General features: G+C 39.2%; 1 protein-coding gene across 15 annotated transcripts in view; it reads right to left on the bottom strand.

The window, feature by feature from the left end:
• The window catches only part of ZFPM2 (zinc finger protein, FOG family member 2), a 440,553-nt gene that overhangs the window by 137,722 nt on the left and 275,774 nt on the right, over positions 1 to 27,057 (bottom strand). The gene's annotated exons all lie outside the window — the stretch shown is intronic.

Below are 27,057 nucleotides of genomic sequence, written 5' to 3'. Positions count from 1 at the left end.
CTCAAGGTAATTTTTAACTGAATTTTTTTCATCTAGATATAATTCTGTTCAAGAGACTCCAACCTTTTCTGGGAGAATTTCTCCAGTTAGTGCCAGTAATGGTTCACTTGAGATTTTCCAGTGATTTCAAATATCTAAGGAGCTGGAAAACCATGTGGTCACATGGAGATTCCAGTTGCACTGACATTTATTGAGTATTATAGAAATTTACTAAACTATTTTAAGAGGTACAATTGAACTATTGCATGTACAATATATGGTTGCAGACTACTTGCAAATAAAATGAGAAGATTATAAAGGATTTTATTTATATAAGGAAATATTATCTTATATGAATCCATACTGAATACTTTTTATTGAAGACATATTGCCATTGCTATGATGATCAATACCCCCCAGAACACACCTTTCAAGAGCCATGGGTCTTGCACATACCTCTCACAACATGTGGTGTACCTCATCCAGTGCACCAAATACGCCAAGAATAACAATGTGGGTGAAATCATACAACCACAACGCTCTTGACTGAACTCACACAGAAAGATGATAAAAGACAAAAACACTCTATCACCTGTGGATGGACACTTTTCAGAAAGCGATCACTCTTTCAGTGCCAGGTTTACAATGGCTCCAGTGGCACCATGGAGCCGGGCCCATGCTCAGAAGGGTCCCCAGCCTGCTCCACTTGCACTGCGCCCCGACACCCCACTGGCTTCCCTTGCCCACCACTTGCTCCTCTCGGCGTGCCCGCCGGCTGGCCAAGGGCTCCTCTCCACCCCCCGGCCCCACTCCCTGCTCCTCTCAGTCCCCTAGCCAGAAGTCTACACAACAGTGAAACAGACCTGCAGCCTGAGCCTCCTGAGTGAGCCCAAGTTGGCTGGCACCAGACAGCCATAGGTTTTTCTTTGCTGTGCAGACATACCCTGAGTACCTCTTCCACACCTGAAGAAGAGCTCTGCTGTGTAGCTCAAAAGCTTGTCTCTTACACCAACAGAAGTTGGTCCAATAAATGATATTACCTCACCCATCTTGTCGCTCTGATAATATTTTTTGATCTTCTTGGGTCGGCTTTGAATCATAGAATCATAGAATCATAGACTCTCAGGGTTGGAAGGGACCTCAGGAGGTCATCTAGTCCAATCCCCTGCTCAAAGCAGGACCAATTCCCAACTAAATCATCCCAGCCACGGCTTTGTCAAGCCTGACCTTAAAAACCTCTAAGGAAGAAGATTCCACCACCTTCCTAGGTAACCCATTCCAGTGCTTCACCACCCTCCTAGTGAAAAAGTTTTTCCAAATATCCAACCTAAACCTCCCCAACTGCAACTTGAGACCATTACTCCTTGTTCTGTCATCCAGTACCACTGAGAACAGTCTAGATCCATCCTCTTTGGAACCCCCTTTCAGGTAGTTGAAAGCAGCTATCAAATCCCCCCTCATTCTTCTCTTCTGCAGACTAAACAATTCCAGTTCCCTCAGCCTCTCCTCATAAGTCATGTGCTCCAGCCCCATTTTTGTTGCACTACGCTGGACTCTTTCCAATTTTTCCACATCCTTCTTGTAGTGTGGGGCCCAAAACTGGACACTGTACTCCAGATAAGGCCTCACCAATGTCGAATAGAGGGGAATGATCACGTCCCTCGATCTGCTGGCAATGCCCCTACTTATACAGCCCAGAATGCCATTAGCCTTCTTGGCAACAAGGGCACACTGTTGACTCATATCCAGCTTTTCGTCCACTGTAACCCCTAGGTCCTTTTCTGCAGAACTGCTACCTAGCCATTCGGTCCCTAGTCTGTAACAGTGGATGGGGTTCTTCCGTCCTAAGTGCAGGACTCTGCACTTGTCCTTGTTGAACCTCATCAGGTTTCTTTTGGCCCAATCCTCTAATTTGTCTTGGTCCCTCTGTATCCTGTCCCTACCCTCCAGCGTATCTACCACTCCTCCCAGTTTAGTGTCATCTGCAAACTTGCTGAGAGTGCAGTCCACGCCATCCTCCAGATCATTAATGAAGATATTGAACAAAACCGGCCCCAGGACCAACCCCTGGGGCACTCCACTTGAAACCGGCTGCCAACTAGACATGGAACCGTTGATCACTACCCGTTGAGCCCGATGATCTAGCCAGCTTTCTATCCACCTTATAGTCCATTCATCCAGCCCATACTTCTTTAACTTGCTGGCAAGAATACTGTGGGAGACTGTATCAAAAGCTTTGCTAAAGTCAAGGAATAACACATCCACTGCTTTCCCCTCATCTACAGAGCCAGTTATCTCCTCATAGAAGGCAATTAGGTTAGTCAGGCATGACTTGCCCTTGGTGAATCCATGCTGACTGTTCCTGATCACTTTCTTCTCCTCTACGTGCTTCAGAATTAATTCCTTGAGGACCTGCTCCATGATTTTTCCAGGGACTGAGGTGAGGCTGACTGGCCTGTAGTTCCCCGGATCCTCCTTCTTCCCTTTTTTAAAGATGGGCACTACATAGCCTTTTTCCAGTCATCTGGGACTTCCCCCGATCGCCATGAGTTTTCAAAGATAAAGGCCAATGGCTCTGCAATCACATCCGCCAACTCCTTTAGCACCCTCAGATGCAGCGCATCCAGCCCCATGGACTTGTGCTCGTCCAGTTTTTCTAAATAGTCCCGAACCACTTCTTTCTCCACAGAGGAATCACTTTGATCGTATCACTGTACAGCACTGTTGTACTGAATCTAATATTCTTTTGTTTATGTGTATTTTATCTTTCGTATTCTCTATGCAAATGTTCATCCATAGGCTTTTACTTTTTCCATGTGTGCTATATTACATTATTTGCTTTTCCAGACTAACAACCGTAACAAATACAAATACAGAGGGAAACAAATAGAAATAAATATTTCTAAAAGTGACCTAAAGAAAACTAGTGACAACAAATACATTAAGTGTGGTAGGATTATAAATAGAAAGACAATGTGGCTGACTTTTAAGGATTGTTTCTAGTCCTGCAAAACGAAGATATACAAATGCAGAAGCTGTGGCTAGTATGTAGTACCTTATGTGGGGAACTGTGATGCAAATTGTATCTTCATTACATAGATCTGGAATATGGATTTAAAGCAATAATTTGATTTGACTAGTTGAGATTTTTTGATTATGTTATGCTCCTATTTAAATCACTAACAAGCCATATATATGACAACACCAGTTATGTAATCAGAGCATGCTATTTACATAACGATTCTGCAAACAGACATTATATAAATGAGACATGCACAGAAGAAACAACAAAAAGAGGGAAAGACAATCAAATCATTAACCCTTCCCTCTGCTATTAAAAACAAATATGAGCCTGATTTTCTTTCACACTAAAATAATTTTCCACTGCTGGGGCGATGAAAAATGCCCTTCGCACACATAAGAATCAGGCCCGTATGTGTTTAAAATCACGGCAAGCTTTAGCAGCAAAGTCAGCCTGCAGTCAATGGGAGCTGAGTGTGCTCAGCAGCTCGTAGGGTCAACTTCTGATTTAAGTTCACGTTGCTGTTTGCACACTTATTCATGGTCTTGGGTTGCCACAGAAGTAATCAAAAGGTAGAGTAAATCTATTCCGGCAATATTCCTTGCCAAGTAGATAATACATTAAACAGACAAATAAATAAAAGGCCTATTTTAAGCTACAGTCCAAGTTTAAGCAAAAAGAAGGCTTCTCTTATCCAGTAAGTGCAGAAAAGGACACACACTTACTGTTCTCTAAGTTCCAGCTTCCACTTCCGCAACTCTCCTGGCTTTTCTCTTCTCAGACATCTGACCTTTCATTCCTTTCCTCCTCACCTAGACTTTCTGTTGTGCCTCAAGTGGCTGTTATTACTATTTGCATTAAAGTTGTGCCTAGAGGCCCCATCAATATCAGGGCCTATTTGTGTTTAGCATAGCAAGAGACAATCCCTGCTCCCAACAGTTTATAATTTAAATAGACAAGACATGGTGAAGGGTGAGAAAAAGGAAGTACTATTACCCCCATTTACTGGCCTCGTGAAGGGGATGGGGGAGAAGCTGTAGATGTGATATCTTGATTTTAGTAAGGCTTATTGACATTCCATACGTGAATTAGGGAAATGTGGTCTAGATGAAATTACTATAAAGTGGATGCAAAACTGGTTGAAAAACCAAACTGAAAGCGTAGTTATTAATTGTTTACTGTCAAACTGGGGGAACGTATCTAGTGAGGCTCTGCTGGGGTCTGTCCTGGGTCTGTACTGTTCAATATTTTCATTGATGGAGTGAAGAGTAAGCTTATAAAATTTGCAGATGATACCATGTTGCGAAGGAGTGGAGGATAGGATTAGAATTCAAAACAACCTTGACAAATTGATGACCTGGTCTGAAAGCAACAAGATGGAATTCAATAAAGACAAGTGCAATGTACTAGACTTAGGAAGGAAAAATCAAATGCACAATTACAAAGTGGGGAATAATTAGTTAGGCAGTAGTACTGGGGAAAAAGATCTAGAATTATAGTGGATCACAAACTGAATATGATTAAAAAATGTGATGCAGTTGGCTAATATCATTTTGGGGTGTATTAAAAGGAGTATTGTATGTAAGACATGGGAGGTAATTGTCCTGCTCTATTCGGCACTGGTGAGGCCTCAGCTGAAGTAATGTGTCCAGTTCTGTCCGCCACACTTTAAGAATGATGTGGACAAACTGGTGAAAGTCCAGAGGAGAACAAAAATGATAAAAAGTTTAGAAAACCTGACCCATGAGGAAAGGTTAAAAAACTGGGCATGTTTAGTCTTGAAAGAAAGAAAAATTAGGGGGATTTGATAACAGTCTTCAAATATGTTAAGGGTCGCTATAAAGAGGATGGTGATCAATTGTTCTCCATGTCCACTGAAGATAGGACAAGAATCAATGGGTTTAGTCTGCAGCAAGATTTGTTAGTCTCTAAGGTGCCACAAGTACTCCTGTTCTTTCTGCAGCAAGAGAGATTCAGTTATATATTAGGACAAGCTTCCTAACTATAAGGATAGGTAGGCACTAGAATAGGCTTCCAAGTGTGGTTATGGAATCCCAGTCATCCCAGGTTTTTGAGAACAGACTGGACAAACAGTTATGGTCTAGGTATACTTAGCCCTGCCTCAGCATGGGTGGCTGGATTAGATGACCTCTGGAGGTTCCTTACAGCCCACATTTCTGTGATTTTACGGAGGGGGAAAAGACACACATTCCAATTACATGATGTGCCCATCATCACACAGGAAATCTAGAACAGAGCTGGGAACTGAACTGAACCCTCTCTCTTGTGCTTTAATCATAGAGCCATTCTTCCTTTAGCTAGCTAGAAGCCCAATCCCAGGCTAGTAACTCAGTATCTGCGAGACCAAAAGACATATTGTGAAGGCTGGTGCCTAATCTGCTCCTATACTGTATCCATGCACCCCAGCATACACTGAAAGCCATCAGTCAGATCTGAGTCTACTTTGCAGTCAGCAATGGTGCTTTATTGCTTAAAGGTTTTCTTGAGCTTAAGAAACTGAATTGGGAGCATTAAAATAGCTCCCAAGTGAGCTGTTTAAGTAAAGCCTGAAACCAGTTCAGCGGTCTGTGAATGGTTGCTGAGTACCACAGCTGGGCTGGAGAGGAAACAGGGTGTTTCTCTTTAAAGTTCTGCCACTTGAGAAGAATCGGTGGGCAAACCTCAAAGGAATTTGCCATGTTCTTGTCCTAGCTCTGAGCCAAGCTATACAGATATGTAAATAAACTTATTTTTATTTGAAAGTGAAACTTCACAAGGCCCCAACTGCCTGTAAAGATTGGCAACCAAACTGAGGGAGAGGGAGAGGGAGAGAACCATATTATAATAGTTATGGGAGGTGGCCACATGTTCATGTTCATCCTGGGTTTTGGTTGTGACCTATGAAGTTCTAAATGGCCCAGGACCTGTCTATTTGAGAGACCACTTCTCTGCCCTTGCCCCACGGGGGTCTCTTGATTTAAAGCGGAAGGAACTGCTGGCAGGGCAAGGTGTTCTCCATGAGGGCTCTTCAACTTTGGAACTTGATCCTTCCTTGGACCAAAATGATCTGAATGTGTTGACTTTCAGGGTATGCTACAAAGATCACTGTTGCTTGGACTTCTGAGGAGAGGGGTACTGACTGGGGTAATATCAGGGGAAAGTGGAACATTCTTTAATCTTTTTTACTGTAAAGTTTAGCACATCATTGCCGGTATATGAAGAACTTTGCTGTTGGATTTCCCTTTATGTTATGATTTGTGTTTTTAAATTAATATTTTAAAAGGGTGTCTATAGTCTGGGAGAGGTGCCTTTTTCTGTTGTTATAAATCTTTAGAAATAAATTAATTAAATAAAAATTGACTGCACTAGCTCAGAGTCTCTGAATAAGCCCAAGCGTAGTCTGTTTCAGGTGCTTTTCATAACAGTAGGATGAATGTGTAGGACGGCTGAAAAAGACCTCAACAATCAAATTAAACATCATTTCCCCCCCAAAAGAATTGTAGTATAAATTATTCAAGACGTTTACATGGACATTCTGTCCACATCCAAAGGAACATAAACAGGGATTCTTCAACATGCCTTAAACCCAGATTGACCGTACAATGGGAATCTTGAGTTTCAATAAAGATGGAGTATCACAGAACTGAAATATTGTTTACTATTCATTCTACATAGAAGCAAAGGTTCTTGAATACTTTGTACCTGAGAAAGCTATTTCAGCTAAAGATCTTATATTCATACAAACCACAACCAGACAAATTTGACAAGGACAAACAGGGTCAAAAGTGTGATCTCTTAGGGAACAATTAGAATCAGCTAATGAGGATAAAAGAGGTCAAGCAGACACCCACTTTTCTGGACAAACAAGGGGCGGGAACCCTCAATAAATGTTTATATTTGAGTCAAGAGGTTAATGGAGATAAAAACACCAAACACAGAGATCTGAGAATAGTTTTACATTCCAACCTAAAAGGAATCAGTGCTGGCATGGTAATGTTAGATAGATTTTTTCTTGCATTTAGCTCACAAAGATTTCTAACAATAGATGTGTGCAGCATGGCAGAAATTTGAAGAAACCTAAGTCAAAAGACATTTTGTCATAAGCATGCGGGATGGAATCCATGAAATTCTGGTATCAGGAAAAGGGAGGTTAATCATTACTAACTGTTTTATGAGAAGCTGTGTGAAAGGAAATAAAAGATAGTGAAGTTAATGTCTAGTAAGTCAGTATAACATGATGGCAACGTCCTGGGAATGCCCTTCCAAAGTGTGTTCAGCATTATCTGAGAGGACGCACTGTTCACTGAAATGGCACTATATTGGTAACATTTATTTTTTTCTCTGCACTCACTACAGGGCTCTGCAGTATGAAAAATACCATAAAAAGTCTAGACCTCCTTAAAGCATCCTCACCAAACTGTGGAACGTGCTGAGAACAGCAGAGGATTAGGGGCCTCATTTCTAGTTCTCTTCTGCTCCAACCCAAACAACTTTCTATTACAGTTTGCTAAAAAATCAAATCAAATCAAATTTGTAATGGCAACCATAGTAAATCTCCTGGAGATTTTGGGTTCCCATAAATAGTAATAGGGAAGATTATTCTTTCTACAGAATCGTGTTGGCCCAAGAGAAAGTTCTGATGCCCCTCAGCACAATACTTTCAACAGACAATTACAAACAACACTGTACTGAAAGAAGAGCTGTAGATATCCCTCAGGTGCCTCCAGATATGAACTCAGGTCTGTTAAAATGTCAGTTAATAAACACACATGTGTTTCTACTTCAAAATCCAATTCAAATTCAATCTGATAGCCACCAGGATGGTGTATCACTGACATTCTGACCCTGCAGAACTCCCCCCCCGGTGACACTAAAGTCACCTTTAGTAAGTCACTGTACCCAGCAAAGTAAAGTATAAAAAACAAAGACACATAAACTCAGCAAATCATTTCAGCTGGAAGGGATCATCTCATACCATCCTCCATGCATTAAAGAGCATAGATTTAAATAGTTAGAAGATATCCCTAATAGATTGATACTTATTCCAGCAACGTTGGTGATTTTACCACATCACTTCAGTTCCCCATAGTTAGAGTTCTATACTGTGGTACCAAGCAAATGTTGCATCTGTCCCAGTCCAATTCCTCATCAGTAAATCTACTATGAAATCATTAGCTCTTAAAAACTACATAGATTAAATTCAGACAGCCACATTACAACAACTCAGTGTACAAATAGAGATGCTCCTCTTTGTGAGTTATTCTTGTGAAGAAGAATGGACACTCCTTGAGTTTCAAGTGGAGGCATTTCCCTGGAATACTCCTATCTGGTGCAAAGTCCTTCTCCATGGAGATCAGCTTCCAGAAAGCATGTATCTAAAGGGATTCACTGAAGACCAGTGCTGACTGCATGGAAAACCATAGTCTTTACTTTGAAATATGCCCTCCCCTTTACTACTTCCCTATGGCCGCTTGGCAGCATGGCTTCATCTGGAGCTTTCCCAGTGGAAATGGGAACTGGTTTGTATTGGGGAGCTTGCTGTGAGCAGCAGCCACTTGTCCTCAGCTACTCACAGATCTCACTGGTAACTGAACTCCTGGTCAGAGCTTTTGTGGGGTTTATGAGCCTGCCAGGAGGTGGCACTCCACACTTCCACATCTTTCCTGGCTGGATTTGCAGACACAGACTCCCTTCCTGTCACACAAGATTTGGAGAATAAGCAATGATCTCCAGATTTATGGCTCCATGCTACATGCTGTCAGGCCCAGTTTAAGGCACAGGTATGACAGGCCCTAGCCTATGGTCACAGCGCATGGAGTCATGTAATTACATCAGTATCTTAGATTTCACTACAAAGAAAAAAAATTCTAGTCCTCATGGTTGTGAGAAAAAGGTGACCTAAATGTAACTGATGCAGTCATGTCTGCCTGAGTCTGCAGACAACCTGGAATAATATCTCTGAGAGATGTGACCCCACTCATGCATCTCTATGGTGGGCTAATTCCAAGACCCACCATAGGGAGGTCTGGCAACATTACCTCAGCAGAGGAGTATGTGTGCAGAAAGAGCAGAAGAGTGCAGCTGGTACTGCCCAATCACCTTAGCAGATCTGGCTGCTTGGGTAAGCACTGAGGTGCCCCTTGCTGATATCCCTGCTGTTACTAGCCACATGGTGTTGAAGCTGCACCGGGGAGAAGGATGCTCCCATATCAGCTCCCAGCCTTTCTCAAAGGGGAGGCGGGTTTGCCACCACTGGCCACAAATTGAAGGTGGAGCCATGGACAGCCCATGTAATGCACCCTCTTGACAAAACATAGTGTCATCACTATGAATATTTGAAAACCTGCTGGTCCTGAAAAATCTTGCATCATCCTGAGACCCACAAAATACTCCATTTGGCTGCCATTTAATTTGGAATTCCTCCTGTCTGAGGAGAGAGACTCTTTAGAGGTTACATGAGCTAATTTTTTCATGACAATACATATGAGGATCGGCTCTGCTCACAGACGCTGTTGCCAAATAAAAGCTTTAAAAGTTTCAAAAGCAAAAATGAGTATAGACAGATGGAATCCCAAAAGACAGCTGGGATTCCCTGCAACTGAGAAATCCTGCATTTTACCCCAAGGGATCATTACTTGTCAAGTGGCAAAACTGTACACACACTTCAACATACTTGTAGGAGGCTGAAACAGACAAAAGAAATTCTCACACCAAAATATACATTGACTATATTTCTACGTTGCATATAGAGCCTTCCATTTGAGGATTTCAAAGTACCTTACAAACATCAATAAATATGTCTGTCAGATTGCACCTCTACTGCAAACTGAATGCAAGACAGATTGAGAAATCCTTCTAATATTACCTTGCCAGAACTGATTTCTTTCAGGTCAGTATGTAAAACTAGTCTCAGATCTCTGCTGTTTAGGTACCATGCAGTAATTGCTATTAAAAAGCTGCTTTAAACTGTACTTTTCAAACTCTGCACATGAAAATGCAGGAGATATTGGTGCCTGTTTGGGTCCTTGTGAGATTCAGGGGATGAAACTCAAACAAGCACAGCACAAAATTCACAACCTACAGGGAAGGGAATTTAAGGTGGTTTTTTAGACTACCTTTGTACCCTTCTGATGCTGGGCTGGAGTGACCCTGATGTAATTTAGCCTCCCAGCCCCGCTAATAGGCCACAGTGCTTCCTGGAATCTCTACAGTGCTATGAGTAGCAGCCCTGCTCTGACATGCCCCTCTCACCCCCATCTCTGCCCCTGGCACTAGGGTAACCAGATAGCAAGTGTGAAAAATCAGGACGGGGTGGGAGGTAATAGGCACCTATATAAGAAAAAGCCCCAAATGTCGGGATTGTCCCGATAAAATCAGGACATCTGGTCACCCTACCTGACACTCCCCTATGCCAGGGCTTGTGAGGGGGTCCTCAGAACACACCTTTAAAGCTGACTTCCACAATTCCTGTACCAGGACAATTCTGCCCCAGCCAGAACTGGAAGCTTTACAGCTCCTTTACAACACTGATCCTTTTACCTAGCATAAAGTGGCTGGAGCAGGGGTGAGGATCTGACCTAAGGGATGCATTAGTGATGAATGTAAGGTAGTACTCTTTTGTCATATGGCTGTCCTTTTCATAACATGAATATGGTGGAACATGTATGCAGTACTGTCAATGCCAAGCATTCAAAAATCATGAGTCAGGCCCCCAAAGTAATGGAATTACTTATAATCAGGAGATTTTATAAAAACAATTAATTCTGGGTTCTTTATAATTTCCTTCTGGTTTTTGAACCTTAGGGTCATGTTTTTAATCTTTTTCTCTACAACCATGAGGGTTAGAAGTTTACTTAAAAAACAAGACAACAATAACAACTCTGCAATTCTCACATATCCACATGACTCTGGAGCTGGAACTTTAAAAGAAAAACATTTTGCCATGAGACACACAGTAATATAGTGAAAGTTGGCAACACTTTTTTGGTGTTCTGGTGTGCCTTTTCATTTTACTGTGGAGCTGAATATTTTTGATTGCTTGCCATCATTCACTGTATCTCTCACAATATGTGCACCATTGGTGAAAATACTGTTCTAGAGATGATAAGCATGCACCAGTACAGATGAAATAAGACAGTGTGCAGTACTATTAGAAAAGGTACAATCCAGAGCTGCTTGCACACATTCACACTGAGTTATCTGGGCATTTCTTTTAGTACACTAATGAATTACCTTAATTGCTATGGCATATTGTCTTTCCTGAGAATTGGAAATGCATTCCTATTATCCACATATTTTTCAGACTTTACTATATGTCTACCTGTGACCCAAGAACCTCTTAATATCAACTAACAAGGGGGTGCAGTGGGGTTACAGGATCTCCTGATTCTGGTATGTACATTCAGGTTCACCAAAGAGGTCTCGAATGAAAGTCTCAAATGAAAGAGGTCTCAAATGGTGTCACACTGGTCATCAATATCATTGTGAAATGTATGTACCAATACTATGAAAGGGAGTTATGCATATTTACTGAAAATATGTTCTTAATGTCTGTGTATGAGAGTTGGTAGCCAGCAAAAGTGAAAAACAGGGTTTCTCTCAAACAAGATATATTTAGTCATGTAAACTGAGTATTGTCTTGTTCACACTAAGTGCCCCATCACCAAGCTGAACTGAACGAAAATGAAGGATTACACTGGTCTACAATTTTTGAGAAGTCGTCTGCTTCAGAGATGAAATGTGCTATTTATTATGTATTTTGATGTGCTGAATTCAAATATGACAATTAAAACAACTGATTGGCTACTGTTTCTAAGATATTATAATGGCAGTGTTTTATGATTTAATAATGGCAAATATAAATCAATATTTGTTTCTTCAGCTTTGTTAGTTATCTTTTTACTATTTTAACACCATTTTCGACTAGCCCATTAGATTGTGGGTAACAATTGATGTAATATGTTTGAAATCATATGCTATGGCAAACTTTTAAACTCTTGACTGTGTAACTGAGGTCCATTATCATTTATTACCATATTGGGAATGCCATGCCTTGCAAAAATTGATTTAATTATATTAATGACTTGTTTGGCATGTGTTTTCAAATATACATATTTCAGGAAAATACAAAAAATAATCAAGCATTGTAACATATGCATGTCCTTTATATTCAAATAAATCTAAACCTACTTTAAGACCAAGGTCTTAAATTTTCTTGAATAAATGTCATAGGCTGTTTAGACTGAGTACTTCTATATTTTTGACACGTCACATTCTTTTATATAATCCTCTATGTTTTGGCTCATTTGTGGACAATAAGAAACTCTCTTGCTCCATGTTTATTCTATGCCTAAATGTCCCTTATGTGTGCATTTCAACATCTCTGCTGTTAACTCTAAAGGAATTACCTATTACCTTTAAACAGAATCCTTTCAATTACTGATAATAATAAATTGAATGAATTGATTATATTGTTTTTATATATTTTTTATTTATATATTTTTTCAAAAGCAGTAACAACCCTTCATAAATTCTCATCCTGTCTAGTTGCTTGTACAATTTCTTTCTCTGCTCCTTCTGATATAGGAAACAATTTTAAGCACATCTATATGTATCAAAACATAATTTTCTTCAATTACACTGGTTACATCATAAGCGCTAGAAAGAGTATCAGCAACAATTAATGATTTGCCTGGCTGATATTCTAACTCTAAATCATACAAATACAATTGAAAAAATTTGTAACCAAGGCGGTATGTCTGTCACATTCCTTTTTGAAATATTAACTAAGAGTTTATGATCTGTTTCTGCCAGTATTCTACCATATATAAACATGTGAACTCTTGTATGGGCAAAATCCAATGCTAAAGCCTCTTTTTCTATTTGTGCAAGTGATATTCCATTTTTTGACATAACTCTACATGAATAAGCAACTGGTTTCCATTGACCACCATACTTTTGTAATAGAACTGCTTCTAGACCTTGTTTGACTGCATGTGAAGACAATTTTGTAAGTCTGTTACTATCAAATAGTTTTCATATAAGCTGTTTTTATTAGTTGCTTATGCTGCTCAAATTCTTGTTGATGCTGACAATCCAATTTCCACTGATTACACCGGTCTACAATTTTTGAGAAGTCGTCTGCTTCAGAGATAAAATGTGCTATTTATTATGTATTTTGATGTGCTGAATTCAAATATGACAATTAAAACAACTGATTGGCTACTGTTTCTAAGATATTTAAGTTTTTACATTTTATGTCTATGTATATTGTGTAGATAGTGGAGTTTTAATCATAAATTGTAAACCTAGGTCTTTTTATGTTTTTTTGGTTGCTTTACATGATAATATTTCACCTGTCCTGTTTATGTAACACTTTAAAAATCAGCAAAAGGGTTATATAAATAAAATTTATAATGAAACAAAAGGCAAAAAACTATAATGTACATAGTTTAGTCCTATTCAGTGTCTACTTGGCACTTCTTGGCTTGTCTCTTGTATTCATTAAATGGAGCATCTCTTGTCACTGTCCAGCAATAGTCTGCAACCACTGATGGGCTCCATTTGCCCTGATAGCGTTTCTCCATTGTTGCAATGTCCTGGTGAAATCGCTCGCTGTGCTCATGCTCACTGCTCCGCAGTTCGGTGGAAAAAAATCTAGATGAGAGTGCCAAAAATGTATCTTTAGTGACATGTTGCAACCAAGGCTTTTGTATGCCTTGAGGAGGTTTTCCACCAACAACCTGTAGTTGCCTGCCTTGTTGTTTCCGAGAAAATTTATTGCCACTAACTGGAAGGCTTTCCATGCCGTCTTTTCCTTGCCACGCAGTGCATGGTCAAATGCATCATCTTGAAGAAGTTCACGAATCTGAGGACCAACAAAGACACCTTCCTTTATCTTAGCTTCACTTAATCTTGGACATTTTCCACGGAGGTACTTGAAAGCTGCTTGTGTTTTGTCAATGGCCTTGACAAAGTTCTTCATCAGACCCAGCTTGATGTGTAAGGGTGGTAACAAAATCTTCCTTGATTCAACAAGTGGTGGATGCTGAACACTTTTCCTCCCAGGCTCCAATGACTGTCGGAGTGGCCAATCTTTCTTGATGTAGTGGGAATCTCTTGCACAACTATCCCATTCGCAGAGAAAACAGCAGTACTTTGTGTACTGGGCGTATGGCTGATGGAATGTTTGGATAATGCACAGTCCACTTTTTCTTCTTTGACACAGCTTTCCCAACTAGAGGCACCATGCAGAAGTAACAATTGCTGGTATGATCTGTTGGCTCTCTCCAAATCATTGGCACTGCAAAAGGCATAGATTTCCTTTTCCTGTTCAACCACTGGCAAAGATTTGTTGCACAAGTGTTGCAGCATATGTGTGGGGCCCACCTCTTGTCCTGATATCCAATTTGCAGCCAAAATAAAGGTGATAGGCTTTCTTAACCATAGTGGTTATACTGAGCTTTTGTGATGCAAAAGTCACTTCACCACAAACATAGCAGAAGTTATCTGCACTGTTCACACAAGTACGAGGCATCTCTGCTCACTTTGGCTAAACAGAAATCTGTCCCTTTGAAAAATCAAACACTGACAAAGAAGAGAGCACGACACTGTATGATTTCTAGAGCTGATATAGGGCAATTTGTTCAGCAGAGTGATGTAAGCTTCGTTATGATTGCATCATCCATGACTTCTAGGAATAACATGATGCAATTCATATCATGTATGACGCAATACCAGCTTCAGATTGCATCATTCATTGTTTTGCCTAAAAAGCAAGTACTGTCCAAACCCAGTCATAGATTTATTCATAGATCCAGTCAAAGATGTATTTTAGTCATTTCTGGTTTAAATTGAGATCCCTTCCCTTTATAACTCACTTATCCTCCGCCATTCCCAAGTCAAGGGTCGTATATACTGACCCAATAGCATATCTTGAAAACTAGAACCAATCAACAATTTTAAGCATCATTTTCGTTCTCAGTGACCCAGAATTAGTGAAGTTTGACTACATTTATTTCAGAAGCATTTTGGCTGTAGAGCAGTGTTATAAGAATTTCAGAAAGAAACAAACAGGAAGAGAAATAGTGAGGGAAAGAACCTTATCTTGACAAGCACTTCAAAAGTTTGCTTTACTATATTTGGAGGGCAGAGAAGACACCCAGGCACCCTTCACCAAGTAAGTACAATAACAGTGCTTTTGCTTCATGAAAAACATGTCTCAATCAAGGTTGGTTAAAAATGCTGAAGAACTTTGGGTGAGATATGCTTCTTTAACTTTGGTCTCTAGAAAGCCTGTTATGATTTTGTTTTATATGTAAAGATTTGTTTCCAATACAGTATTCTTACTGTCACTTGAACCTCTATTCTTTGAAAGTAAACTTATTCTTCTGTTCAGTATAAATCTCTCTAAGTGCTGTGGTATTAAGCAATGTGATGGTCCTCAGTTGAATCTTAAAAACTGGTGTGAGCTGTTCCCTTGAGAAGAGCAGGCCTGGTAATTCTGTGAGAGTTCAGTGGATAAGGGGCTGGACACTGCAGGGAAGGTTCCGAGTACTCAGAGGTTGGTGTATGCCTATCACTGTTGTACAGAAAGAGAAAGGCCTGCGGGAGCCTGGTAGGCAATGCTTGTACTGCCAGAGACTGATGGTTTCAGGGAACTGATCTACAGCAGGCAGAGATAAAATTGCTTCATGCTAAGGGAAGGTTGTGGTGAGGTGCCTTATGACACTGGGTATCCTTAGGGAGTGTCACATCACCCACTTCAGCAGATACCACAACTCTTTTCAGGTTTGCCAGAGAAGACAAAGCTTTTTTATTAACTGCATGAGTGCTCAGCTTATTCTGCTTCTACTCTGGCTTCTTTAAACATCTAGTTCACAGTGGGCATGTTCGGAGACTAAATGCAGGGATTTGCATAGTCATTTCCTGCAAGTAATTTGACACCTACCTTTGGATTAGACACAATAGAGATGATTCACATCTGAGCTGATTGTAATGTAATAGACAATCTGAAATGTTCTGTCCTCAGGAAATAATTCACTGTTTTTGGGGATAATTACAGGTGTTTTGGGGTTAATATTGCCTTTTCCTAATGTCCATCTATCCTCACTGACACCATCCACGATTGCCGCTCCTGTTGTTCTTATAATTGCATTGGGATAATAGGGTGCAGTTCTCACCCTTCTGTTTTGTAGTAACTTTTGAATATATTTTTCCCTTGTACACTTTTTTATTCCAAGAGGAGTACTGTTTCTGTAGTCTTAGTCTCCCTTTTAAGTTTCTCAGTTTTTGTAGATTTTATTTTTGAGAAATTAGTTAAAATATGAAATATATATAGCTAGATTAAGGATTTTTTTCTGTACATAAACTAGAACAATGCTTAAAGCAATATGCCATTGCAGGACTATTCCATTTTCATAACATATAAAGAAGTCTTTGGAAAATAAATATTTAATACATATGGATTGTGCTAGCCCTCTGTGTCTAGGTAGGACTAGATTACTATGTAACACTCTGGACCTTAGGCTCTGCACCATGTCTGATGCAATATCAAGGCTTCAATGTTGCTCAGATTAAATACAATGCATCCACTAAATACAATGTTAAAACTCCCACTAACTTCAGTTAAATAGGATTAAGGATAGAATATCTGAATTTTCTCTGGTTTTACCTAAATATATTTTTCCATTAGTAAATATATATTTGTACTAGATTTTTTTTTAAAAATCAGGTGTTATGTTTACTAAAAGCAAGTACAGTAATTTAAAATAGCAGTGTAAATTTAACAAATAATTCACTAATCAGACTTCTATAAATATAATTAATTATTTATAGCTAGTTAAAGCACCACAGTTTATTTCATTTTAAGATTACACTTGAAAATCCTAATGCACTTTTATTGCCCACACCTACCCTTTTTGTGCTAATGGACTAGACATAATGAATCATTCTAATTTGGATGAAAGGACCACACAACATTGCTGCAATCCTTTAGAGAATTAAGGCTCATTTCTGATCTTCTACATTTATGAATGAGTATTTTGGATTAGGCCCCTATCTGTACATCTGCTGAGTCTCAAGGGCTGTATACTCTGCTAAGTATTCTGACCTTCCAATGTACTATTTCACATGTGGTCATGGGATATAAGGAGATTTGATTATGTCTGTATTTTAACATTGATTTAATACATAGCTATGAAATAAAATCTAATTTCCCCCTCATATCTGCATGTATAAAAATTCCACCACTATTAAGTGAGCCCTTATATATTCTTTACTTAGTGAGTATGTCTGTAGGTGGAAGGAACTGAAACACCCTTTTGGGGTGATGTAAAACCAAGGAGAATCTCCTTAGGAATGGCTTTAGAAAATCAGCTTCTCCCGTCCATAAAAACAAGTTTAAATTATCTTCTGTGAGTCTGCTGTTAGCAGTTACACTGTTACATTATGCATGATTCTTGCCTGCTCATGGAAAAAAAGAAGTGCAACCATCTTCCATTAGTGATTTTCAATGTTATTCTAAGCTTTACTATTTATAGTTATTATTAAGATGAACTGTTTTGCATATTTGTAAAATCTCATTATAAATGTTAATAATAAATATAATTCTGGACTAAATTTTGTTCACTTAAAAAAAAGTTTTTTATTTTCTGAGTGAAAGCAGATTCACTTATATGGACAAAGTAAAATTTTATCATCATATTTTCTCATCCTTAATCAATTAGACTTCTCTGGTATACACATCATTTGTTCATATTACTGGCTGCAAATCTTGGTCCCACTGAAATAAAAGGGAAATTTGCCACTGACTTAAAGAGTCAAATATTTGGCCATTACAATTAATACATAAAATAAATAATTAAAGGAGATATTCTATCTCCTAGAATGGACTGTGAAAGGTCATTGAATCCAACCCCCTACCTTCACTAGCAGGACCAAGTACAGATTTTGCCCAAGATCCCAAAGTGGCCCCCTCAAGGATTGAACTCATAACCCTGGGTTTAGCAGCTCAATGCTCAAACCACTGAGCTAGCCCTCCCTCCATCACTTTATCTTACACTACAAAAGCAGTTTCTCCTCCCTTGGTGTTCACACCTCAACTGCTAGAAGAGGGCCTCATCCTCCCTGATTGAACTAACCTCGTTATCTCTAGCCTGACTCACTGTTGCTTGCATATTTATACCTGCCTCTGGAAATTTCCACTACATGCATCCGACGAAGTGGGTATTCATCCACGAAAGCTCATGCTCCAATATGTCTGTTAGTCTATAAGGTGCCACAGGACTCTTTGCTGCTTTTATATATTACAGTACATCCTAGTGGCATTTTAGGCAGTTTTCTATCCTTCTCTCCACTTCCCCAGTCCACTGTATAGATTTTGAATAATTACATGACTACATTACTCTTTGTGGATTAGCACTGGGATCCTAGCCAAATAATTTTGAAAATTCTGTGATCTTTATTACTGATGATGATTATCAAATTGTTTAGCTCCGGATCATGGGTAATATGACCATAGTATATGTTTATTACGATTTTAGAAGGTTTAGGCCAAAAACTGACAGACCAAAGTTAGCACCTCTATTTTGCAAACTGGCTCACTTTTTTTTTCCAGTTTGAGAACATATCTAATTAAGTCATTTTTCTTCAGTTCCATTTAAAGGATTCCGTTTCTTCAATTCTGTTTAAAGGATGTGTGCTCCTTCCTGTCACCACACAAAGTGAAAATGTGCTTCTCTAAGATGTCCATTGGTGTACAGAAAAGATACTGATTGTGTGTAACTTGAATGATTAGAGCTATGTGTGACATAGTTCTCTCATTTAAATTACTGCAGTCTATTAAACATTTGCTGTATAACACAGAACTACAGCTAACCAAGTTTGAGTTACAATTTTGAGGAAATGGTGAAGGTCCTTCACTGGGACTAGAGATAATAATGAGGAGTCCAGCATTGGGACTGGTGGTTATAAGGTTCTGGTTCCAGTAAGACTCAACAAACAGCTCAGATCAAAATCTAAAGTGCAGGAAAACAGCCTGTAGCTTTGAGATTAGCTTTCTCACACTATTTCTGAGTTAAGCCAGCACAAACATCATCATGAATGCATAATTATGATTATGCACTACAGTATGCATAATAGATCTTAACATCTGGAAACAAAGAAGTAGCATAGGAATGCCGTTTTCAGGCTTTTGGTTTTGAGCACAATGAACCAGGGTATGGGGGTGACAGACTTTTTGTAAATAAATATTGTTGCAAGAAAACATATTTTATTTGAAAAATCCACTCTGACATTGGCAAACCCTGTTACAGTTAAAAGGAGTCTAAAAATTGAAATATGTTTATATTGTGCAACAAATTTTAACTTGAAAATAACAATAAATCAGAAGACAAAAATATTTTAAAGTGTTCAAGCAAACTATCAGTCTGTCTATTTGGAATAAGCAGCAACAGAAAAACATGGACAACCCTTAGAAAATTGTTTGAAAATAGTCTAAATATTCAGAGGGATGTTTTCCTCAGAATCTAATCAGTGTTTGGAATTCTCTGTCCCAGGAGGTTCGGTACCAACAGACTCTACTTTAACAGGATTCAAGAAATAAAATAGACAATTATAAGGGACCTGGACAAGAACATCAGAATGGCCATACTGGGTCAGAACAACTGTCCATCTAGCCCAGCATCTTCTCTTCTGACAGTGCCCGCTGCCAAATGCTTCAGAAGGAATGAACAGAGCAGGGAAATTTATTGAATGATCCATCCACTTGATGTACAGTCTCAGCTTCTGGCGGTCAAATGTTTAGGGATGCCCAGAGAAGGGGTTCCATCCCCGAGCATCTTGGCTATAAGCTGTTGATGGACCTATCCTCCCTGAACTTATCTAATTCTTTTTTAAACCAAGTTATACTTTTGGTCTTCACAACATCCCCTGGCAACAAGTTGACTGTGTGTTGTGTGAAGAAGTACTTCCTTCTCTTTTAAATCTGCTACTGTTAATTTCTTTGGGTGACCCCTGGTTCTTGTGTTACATGAAGAGGTAAACAACACTTCCTTATTTACTTTCTCCACATCATTCATGATTTCATAGAACTCTATTATATTCTGCCTCAATCATCTCTTTTCTAAACTGAACAGTCCCAATCTTTTTAATCTTTCCTCATATGGAAACTGGCCCATATCCCTAATCATTTTTGCTGTCCTATTCTGTACTTTTTTGAGATGGGGTGACCAGATCTGCATGCAGTATTCAAGGTGTGGGCTTACCATGGCTTTATATAATAGCATTATGATATTTTATGTCTTACTAGCTATTCCTTTCCTAATGATTCCTAACATTCTGTTAGCTTTTTTGACTGACGTGGCACATTGAACAGATGTTTTCAGAGAACAATCCACGATGACTCCAAGAACTCTTTCTTGATTGGTAACAACTAATTTAGACCCCATCATTTTGTATGTATAGTTGAAATTATGTTTTCCAGTGTGCCTTATTTTGCATTTATCAACACTGAATTTCATCTGCCATTTTGTTGCCCAGTCACCTGGTTCTGTGAGATCCCTTTGAATCATTTTGCATCAACTTTGTACTTAACTATCTGGAATAATTTTGTGACATCTGCAAACTCTGCCATCTCACTGTTTACCCCTTTTTCCAGATAATATATGAATATGTTGAACAGCACTGGTCCTGGTACAGATCCTTGGGGAAACTTGCTATTTGCCTCTCTACACTGTGAAAATAGACCATCTATTCCTAGCCTTTGTTTCCTATCTTTTAACCAGTTACTGTTCCATGAGAGGACCTTCCCTCTTATGCCATGACTGCTTGCTTTGCTTAAGAGCCTTTGGCAAGAGACCTTGTATCTCAGGATTAAATGGGATTAGTGGTAAAGGACGATGTTTCTTGCTTATACTGGTCTGGATGAGCCTCTTCACTTATGTGGGAACAAAATCCTGTGGAAATGGTGCATAGAATTTGAAAAGTAGACCTGGGGTTCTATGGCATACTTCTTTCAAGCTAACATATGACCCTTTGTGCCAAATTAATGCTGGTCCTTGGTCTGCTGAATATGTCCCTTTAGGGCAGCTGCTCCCCAGGTCCAACACCTCCTTACATGCCTTGTAACGTGTATAACACCTCTCTGTGGGTATGTGGGGCTAGGGCAAGATTCCCAACTCAAAAGAACATATTTGTGTTAGCTCTTGCTGAGCTAGTGCAATAAAAAGAGAGTGTAGCTGAGGCAGTGCAAGCTAAGCTTGTCTCAAATATGTGCCTGTCAGAGACCGGGCATGAACTCTGGGCAGGTAGCCTGTCCCACCACTTGCCCTGTCTATGCTCTATTTTTATCACAGTAGCCCAATGAAAGCTAGATGAGTATGTTTCCTTGAGCTGGGAATCACATCCCCAGCTTCAAGTATAAACATACTCCACTATGCTTCTAAATCCATGCACAGGTGCTACATAAAGTGGCCTGATTTTCAAAGATGCTGAGCACCCACAAATACCACTAAATTTTTGCCCTGTTCTTAAAAGTGGGGTTAGTTTTCATTAGTAAAATGAAAACCCACTATAAGTAAAATGAACAAGGTGGGGATGAGTTTGATGATGTTTTCACGCAGACCTATGCTACTGTAGATTGACCTAAGATAATCAACCATCCTTTTCATGCTGGCTTCAGACTAGTATCTCTAAGAACAATATTTTACTCCCAAGGGCTATTTCTCCCGAATGGCACTAAGTCACCTTCAACAGAAATGAAATCAGGCTCTTGGGCCAAAATTTTCAAACCTGGCTGTCTACAATAAGGCTTCCAAATCGACATTTAGGTACCTAAATAAAAGGAGGCTGATATTCAAAGGTTCTGAATCCCACTGAAGTGAATGGGAAATGCAGATGGCAATTGAAAGTCCCTTTCCAAGACACGTCATATAGCTGCCTGAAGAATAGTGGCTAATAAACCAAGCAGCTTCAGAATTATGAAGAACCAGGGGATTTTAGGATAGTGAAGGCTTGTGAAAATTGCTGAGTGCAGAATCATAGATGGCCAGGTTATCACTGAAGAAGTCAGTAAAACTTTACTGCAGAATTTCCCTTATTATTGCAACAAAAATTGGTCTTAAAATGTTGTAGAATTCCAGCCACTCTATCTGTTTCAAACTATTACTATATATCACTTGGAACTAATTGGCAGCAGTTGCTCTAGACAACCTTGAACCTGCCATACAGGCTGAATAGTTTTGTCTACTCTCAAGAGATCTGTCCCTCCAGGTAAGGTTTGAGGCCATTTTTAGTACAGTGCATTGATCTTCCATTGCAGCTTCCTGGCTTGTGTATATATTGAGGCCTTAATAGGCTCAGTACCCTAACTACTCTGGACACCACTATTCAAGTTAATTTGCATTTTAAATATCTGCAGATTTAATGCAAAGTAAACAAATAATACATTTAAGGTAGAGTGTCCACTCATGCATTCCCAGAATACTGGATATTTTGCTACTTCCAGGAATGCCGTGGGGCCCACCCTGCCGGCGTGATCCTACCCTCACCTGTGTGACCTCAAACGCATGAAACACACTGGTGGGAGTGAAGGAGCATGCTCTTCAGAATGGCTTCGTCTGTCCAATACTGGACAAAACCATATCTGGTGTTGTCTCAGTACCAGATGGGAGACAAACCAAACGGAAAGAGGACTGTCTGGTTTTAAATCAGATGAATGGCCTGCCTAATTTAAGGACAGATTTTCAAAAGTTCTCAGCTCCCATTTCTGCAATCAAAGGAAGTGATCAGATAGCATCCAGCAGTTATCATTATAAACATTTCTGAAAATCTGGCCATGTTATTTAGGTACCTATATGGGAGTTGAGCTCTTTTTAAAATTTGTCATCTGAATACTTAAAACATGATCCTTAAAATAAGATGTAGTGTTCAAAGAGAGGATGTGTTTTCATGTTAACAGAATGGCAATATGCAGAATTATTTGCTAGTACTTATATCTCATGCTGCATGCAACATATGAGATACTGGGCTCTGCTCACTGAAAGTTCAAGTTAAACATGCTAACATTCACACAATATAAGTTTTCACACAACACTCAGATTAACAGCTACATTTTGTCAGTAGAATGAGTGTTCAAAGAGCATACAGATTTCCGGACAAAGAGTGACATCGATTTTATGTTTTTTTTCTCTTCAGTAGTATTATAAAAATACATCTTCTGTTTTTAATCAACATGCCTTATCCAGCAATCAAGGCAGGTATATAATAAGCTGAGCTACTCTGTAAATCTAAACATTTCCCACAAATGGAAAAGATACAGCCTGAGCTCTCTGATAGTTACTACAGCAACTATCTAAAATGAAAATCTGGTTAACCCTTTCCCTGCTGTAACCACTCATGTACCAATGTTAGCTTACTTCCATGCACTTATCTTTCCTTTTTTTCCCCCTCAAGAAATTCATAATTGTATTGTTTCACAGTAGTTATGCTCCAGTTATCCTATCTAAGACAGAGAGAACTGTTTTGGGTAGTAGTTTCATATGTACAGTTGAGTTTGGTTACTGCCTCATTACTGGGATTATTGTGTGGGAAACAACCCATAAAATAGAGGACACAAGATTCCTAGCTTACTTCTCAATGCCTACAATTTTGATTAAAACCTTGACAACAAGAAGGGGATGCTTTCCAACAACCAACATTACTATATTTCTCTTTCAGTTATCAAATGATTTGACCATAAATACTATATATTTCTCAGATGTATTCTTTCTCTGTAGTGCATTACACAAAAGCAATTTTTAAAATATTGTCTTAAAACTGGGTACTACTTAAGATGTACTGTACAGTTCATTGTACAAGGTTTTAGCCAAAAATGTTTTTTTTTTTAAAAAACCACTGCCCGTTGAAAATTCATGGGTAAGGGTTTGACATGACGTCACAAATGCAAAGAAATTCAGAGACAAGGGCAAAGGTGCTCTTCGTCAAAGTGTCCTCAGGGTGACAGCCAATTTTACTATCTAATCTATGTAACTAAATATTTAAGGCATTTCTACCATAGCATCTAGGAGACAGACGGTCTTTAAGTGAGATTGTTTTCACTCTATTTTAAAGGCCAAATCCTGTCCTCTTTAGTCTCTCATTGAGACAACAGGAAGCCTATGGAAGCTCTCCTATGTAAAGGCTGATTAAGGAAAATTGGACCTGGCCCATACACATAATTTCTAATTGAACCTGCTAACTCTTCCCTACTGTGTATCAGTATTTTCAAAAGGCACTCAGCACCATTCAGGATCAGTCCCTTCTTGGCTTTCTTAAGTGCAGGCATATAACTTAAATCAGAGCTGCATAATTTTCAGTTAATTGATCCTAGGTGAAGTTAAAAGGCCTCTACCTGGACATGGTTTACATCAACACGTGCAATAATCAAATTTAATAAGTTACAGTTATTTTGCTTTACAGAAGCAAAATTCACTTTTGACTTTAAATCCCATGTTTATTTGTCTTCAATGCCAGCTATGCTCACATAAGAACTTGATAACCGAGACCGAACATTTTCAAATGACTGAAAGCACAAGTGTGTAAATTATCCTAAAATCTATCTGACATGGTGGCGCTGTTAAACTTCCAATTAATTCCATTAAACTCCTAATACATTATAATAAAGAAACAATTTTAAAATTTAAAAGAATATGTAACAAAAATGAATGATAAAATTACAATTAGTAAATATTGTCAATATTACAAGGTAGTATGTAGTGGTATTTTTATTAAATACTAACATAGTTTTAAACAAAGCATGATCAAATGCTTATTTATACAAGCAAATGTGCCTAAAATTATTTTAAGTTATTTGGAAGAAATTGGGTTCTAACACACCATTGTCTTTGTTTCAGCTGTGAATGTTAGTGCATGTTGCTAAGAATTAGATTTTTAAATGTTGATTATCAACTGAAGATCTATCCTGACCTTTTTAGATAAGCAATATGATTTTTGTTTTTTAGAATGCCAATGTTTGGAAAAAGCCCTCAGAACCTGCTAGAATGTGATTGCACATTACCTTCATGGAAAGACAAACTAAAGCTGCCAGACAAAAAATACTCCTAGGCCCTGATCCAAAACCTATTAAGTCAATGTAAAGACTCCAATTGGCATCAATGGACTTTGAATCAGGCTCTCACAGTGAGGTGAAGAATACATGTACATGGACTAGAACACTATACATAAGAAGGAAGATCAGAAGACCTCATATTCTGTCAGAAGGCGTTCCAATTACATTTTATCCAACTTCTTCTTAAATACCTCCCACATTTCTGAAGCTGATTTGCCATACATATTGTGGAATTCTCATTCACTTATCACATTTCTTCAAAATCTGCCTTTTTATATAGTCAAATGCATTACTTTCTCTAGTGCAACATTCCATGTTTAAAAATAATGTGATCGCTAGATCACTTGTAGCGGCTTCACAAACTTCAAACCTATTATCAGTCTTGGCTTATATCCCAGGAATAGGTCCAAAAATAGTCTAGAAGTGTATTGGATAGTCAACATACATAAGTAAGCAATTCTCTAGGAATGTCCAGCAATCCTAGTTATTTTTCCACTGTGTTATTCCAAACAATTAAAATTTATTTTAAAAATCAACAATACCATCAAATCAACAAATAATTTGTTATGCTGGACTTTTAAAAGTATCCTCTCTAGCTGTATTCCAGATTTATTTTGTCTAGTGGTCTATTGAGTTGCAAACTCTGAACACCTCCCACAAGGTAGATCAGGCTCCTAAGTACCTTGAAAAGTTATTTACCCCCTTGTTCTCACCTATCCAGCAAAAGGATATTTTGGTGTCCTACATGCCCCAGTTAGTTAGAAAGCCTTGTCTCGTGGGAAGACAGGACACTCTTTATCCCTCTAAAGACCCTTTAGAGAAATGGTGGGCAACCTGCGGGCCACATGCGATCCATCATGATAATATGATTGTGGGCCACGAGACGTTGTGCTGATATTGATCATCCGCAGGCAGGGTCCCCTGCAGCTCCTTGTGGCCGCAGTTCTCTGCTCTGGCCAATGTGAGCTGCAGGAAGCAGTGGCCAGCACGTCTCTGTGGCTCACCACTTCCCGCAGCTCCCATTGGCTGGGAATGGCCAACCGCAGCCACTTTGAGCTGCGCGGGGTCGTGCCTGTGGATGGTCTACGTCAGCAAAATGTCTCGCAGCCCACAATCAGACTACCCTGATGGGCTGCATGCGGCCTGCGGCCTGCAGGTTGCCCACCACTGCTTTAGAGGCTTGGGGGAGGCAGTGGTCCTACATGACAGTCCCCAGAAAAGTCTGCTCTTCTAGTGCAAAACTTGACTAGTTGGAGAGTCACAGAAAGGGTGAGCAGGCAAATGTCAGATACTTCTAAAGGTCTCAAGGTCTGAGTGTAAGGTTCAAAGTGATGGCTGAATGAAGGTTCTTGTAAATTCAGCTGCTATAGCACCTAGGCTTCCAAACAAACCTCTGAGAACCAACAGTGCATGATTCATATAACACAGTGGTTAATAGCAAGCCTCCGAGTGTGAACCCCAACAATTTTTTATATATTTAACACCGTTATAAAAGCTGGATGCAAAGTGGGGTTTGGCGTGGAGGCTGACAGCTCATGATCCCCCATGTAATAACCTCACGATCCCCTGAGTGGTCCCAACCCCCAGTTTGAGAACCCCTGATATAACATGACCAAGTCCTTCCTCTTCTTCATCCTTAATCTAAGAAGTTGACCATATCCTTACAGTCTAAAAAATAAATCTCTGAGAAGCTCTTATCTAGAGTGTCATAACCAAGTGCCAACATAATGCCAGATCTGGAGGCTATCACTATAAAAGTCACTTGGACCAGACTTACTTACTTATATAAGGTACGTAGCATCTCAGCTTCTCATATAGAATCACTTCACAATCTCTTATTAATGTATAATTAAGGGCATGAAACAATAACCATTAAGTGATCCACTGCTGAAAACCAATAGTGATTCATGAATACAAGACTATGAGCTATGTAAGACTTAGTTTGCTTTGG

This window comes from Chrysemys picta, chromosome 2 (assembly GCF_011386835.1).
Source record: "Chrysemys picta bellii isolate R12L10 chromosome 2, ASM1138683v2, whole genome shotgun sequence".
Lineage (NCBI taxonomy): Eukaryota > Metazoa > Chordata > Testudines > Emydidae > Chrysemys > Chrysemys picta.
Note: the sequence above shows the minus strand (reverse complement) of the source record. Positions and strands in the feature narration are given on the sequence as shown.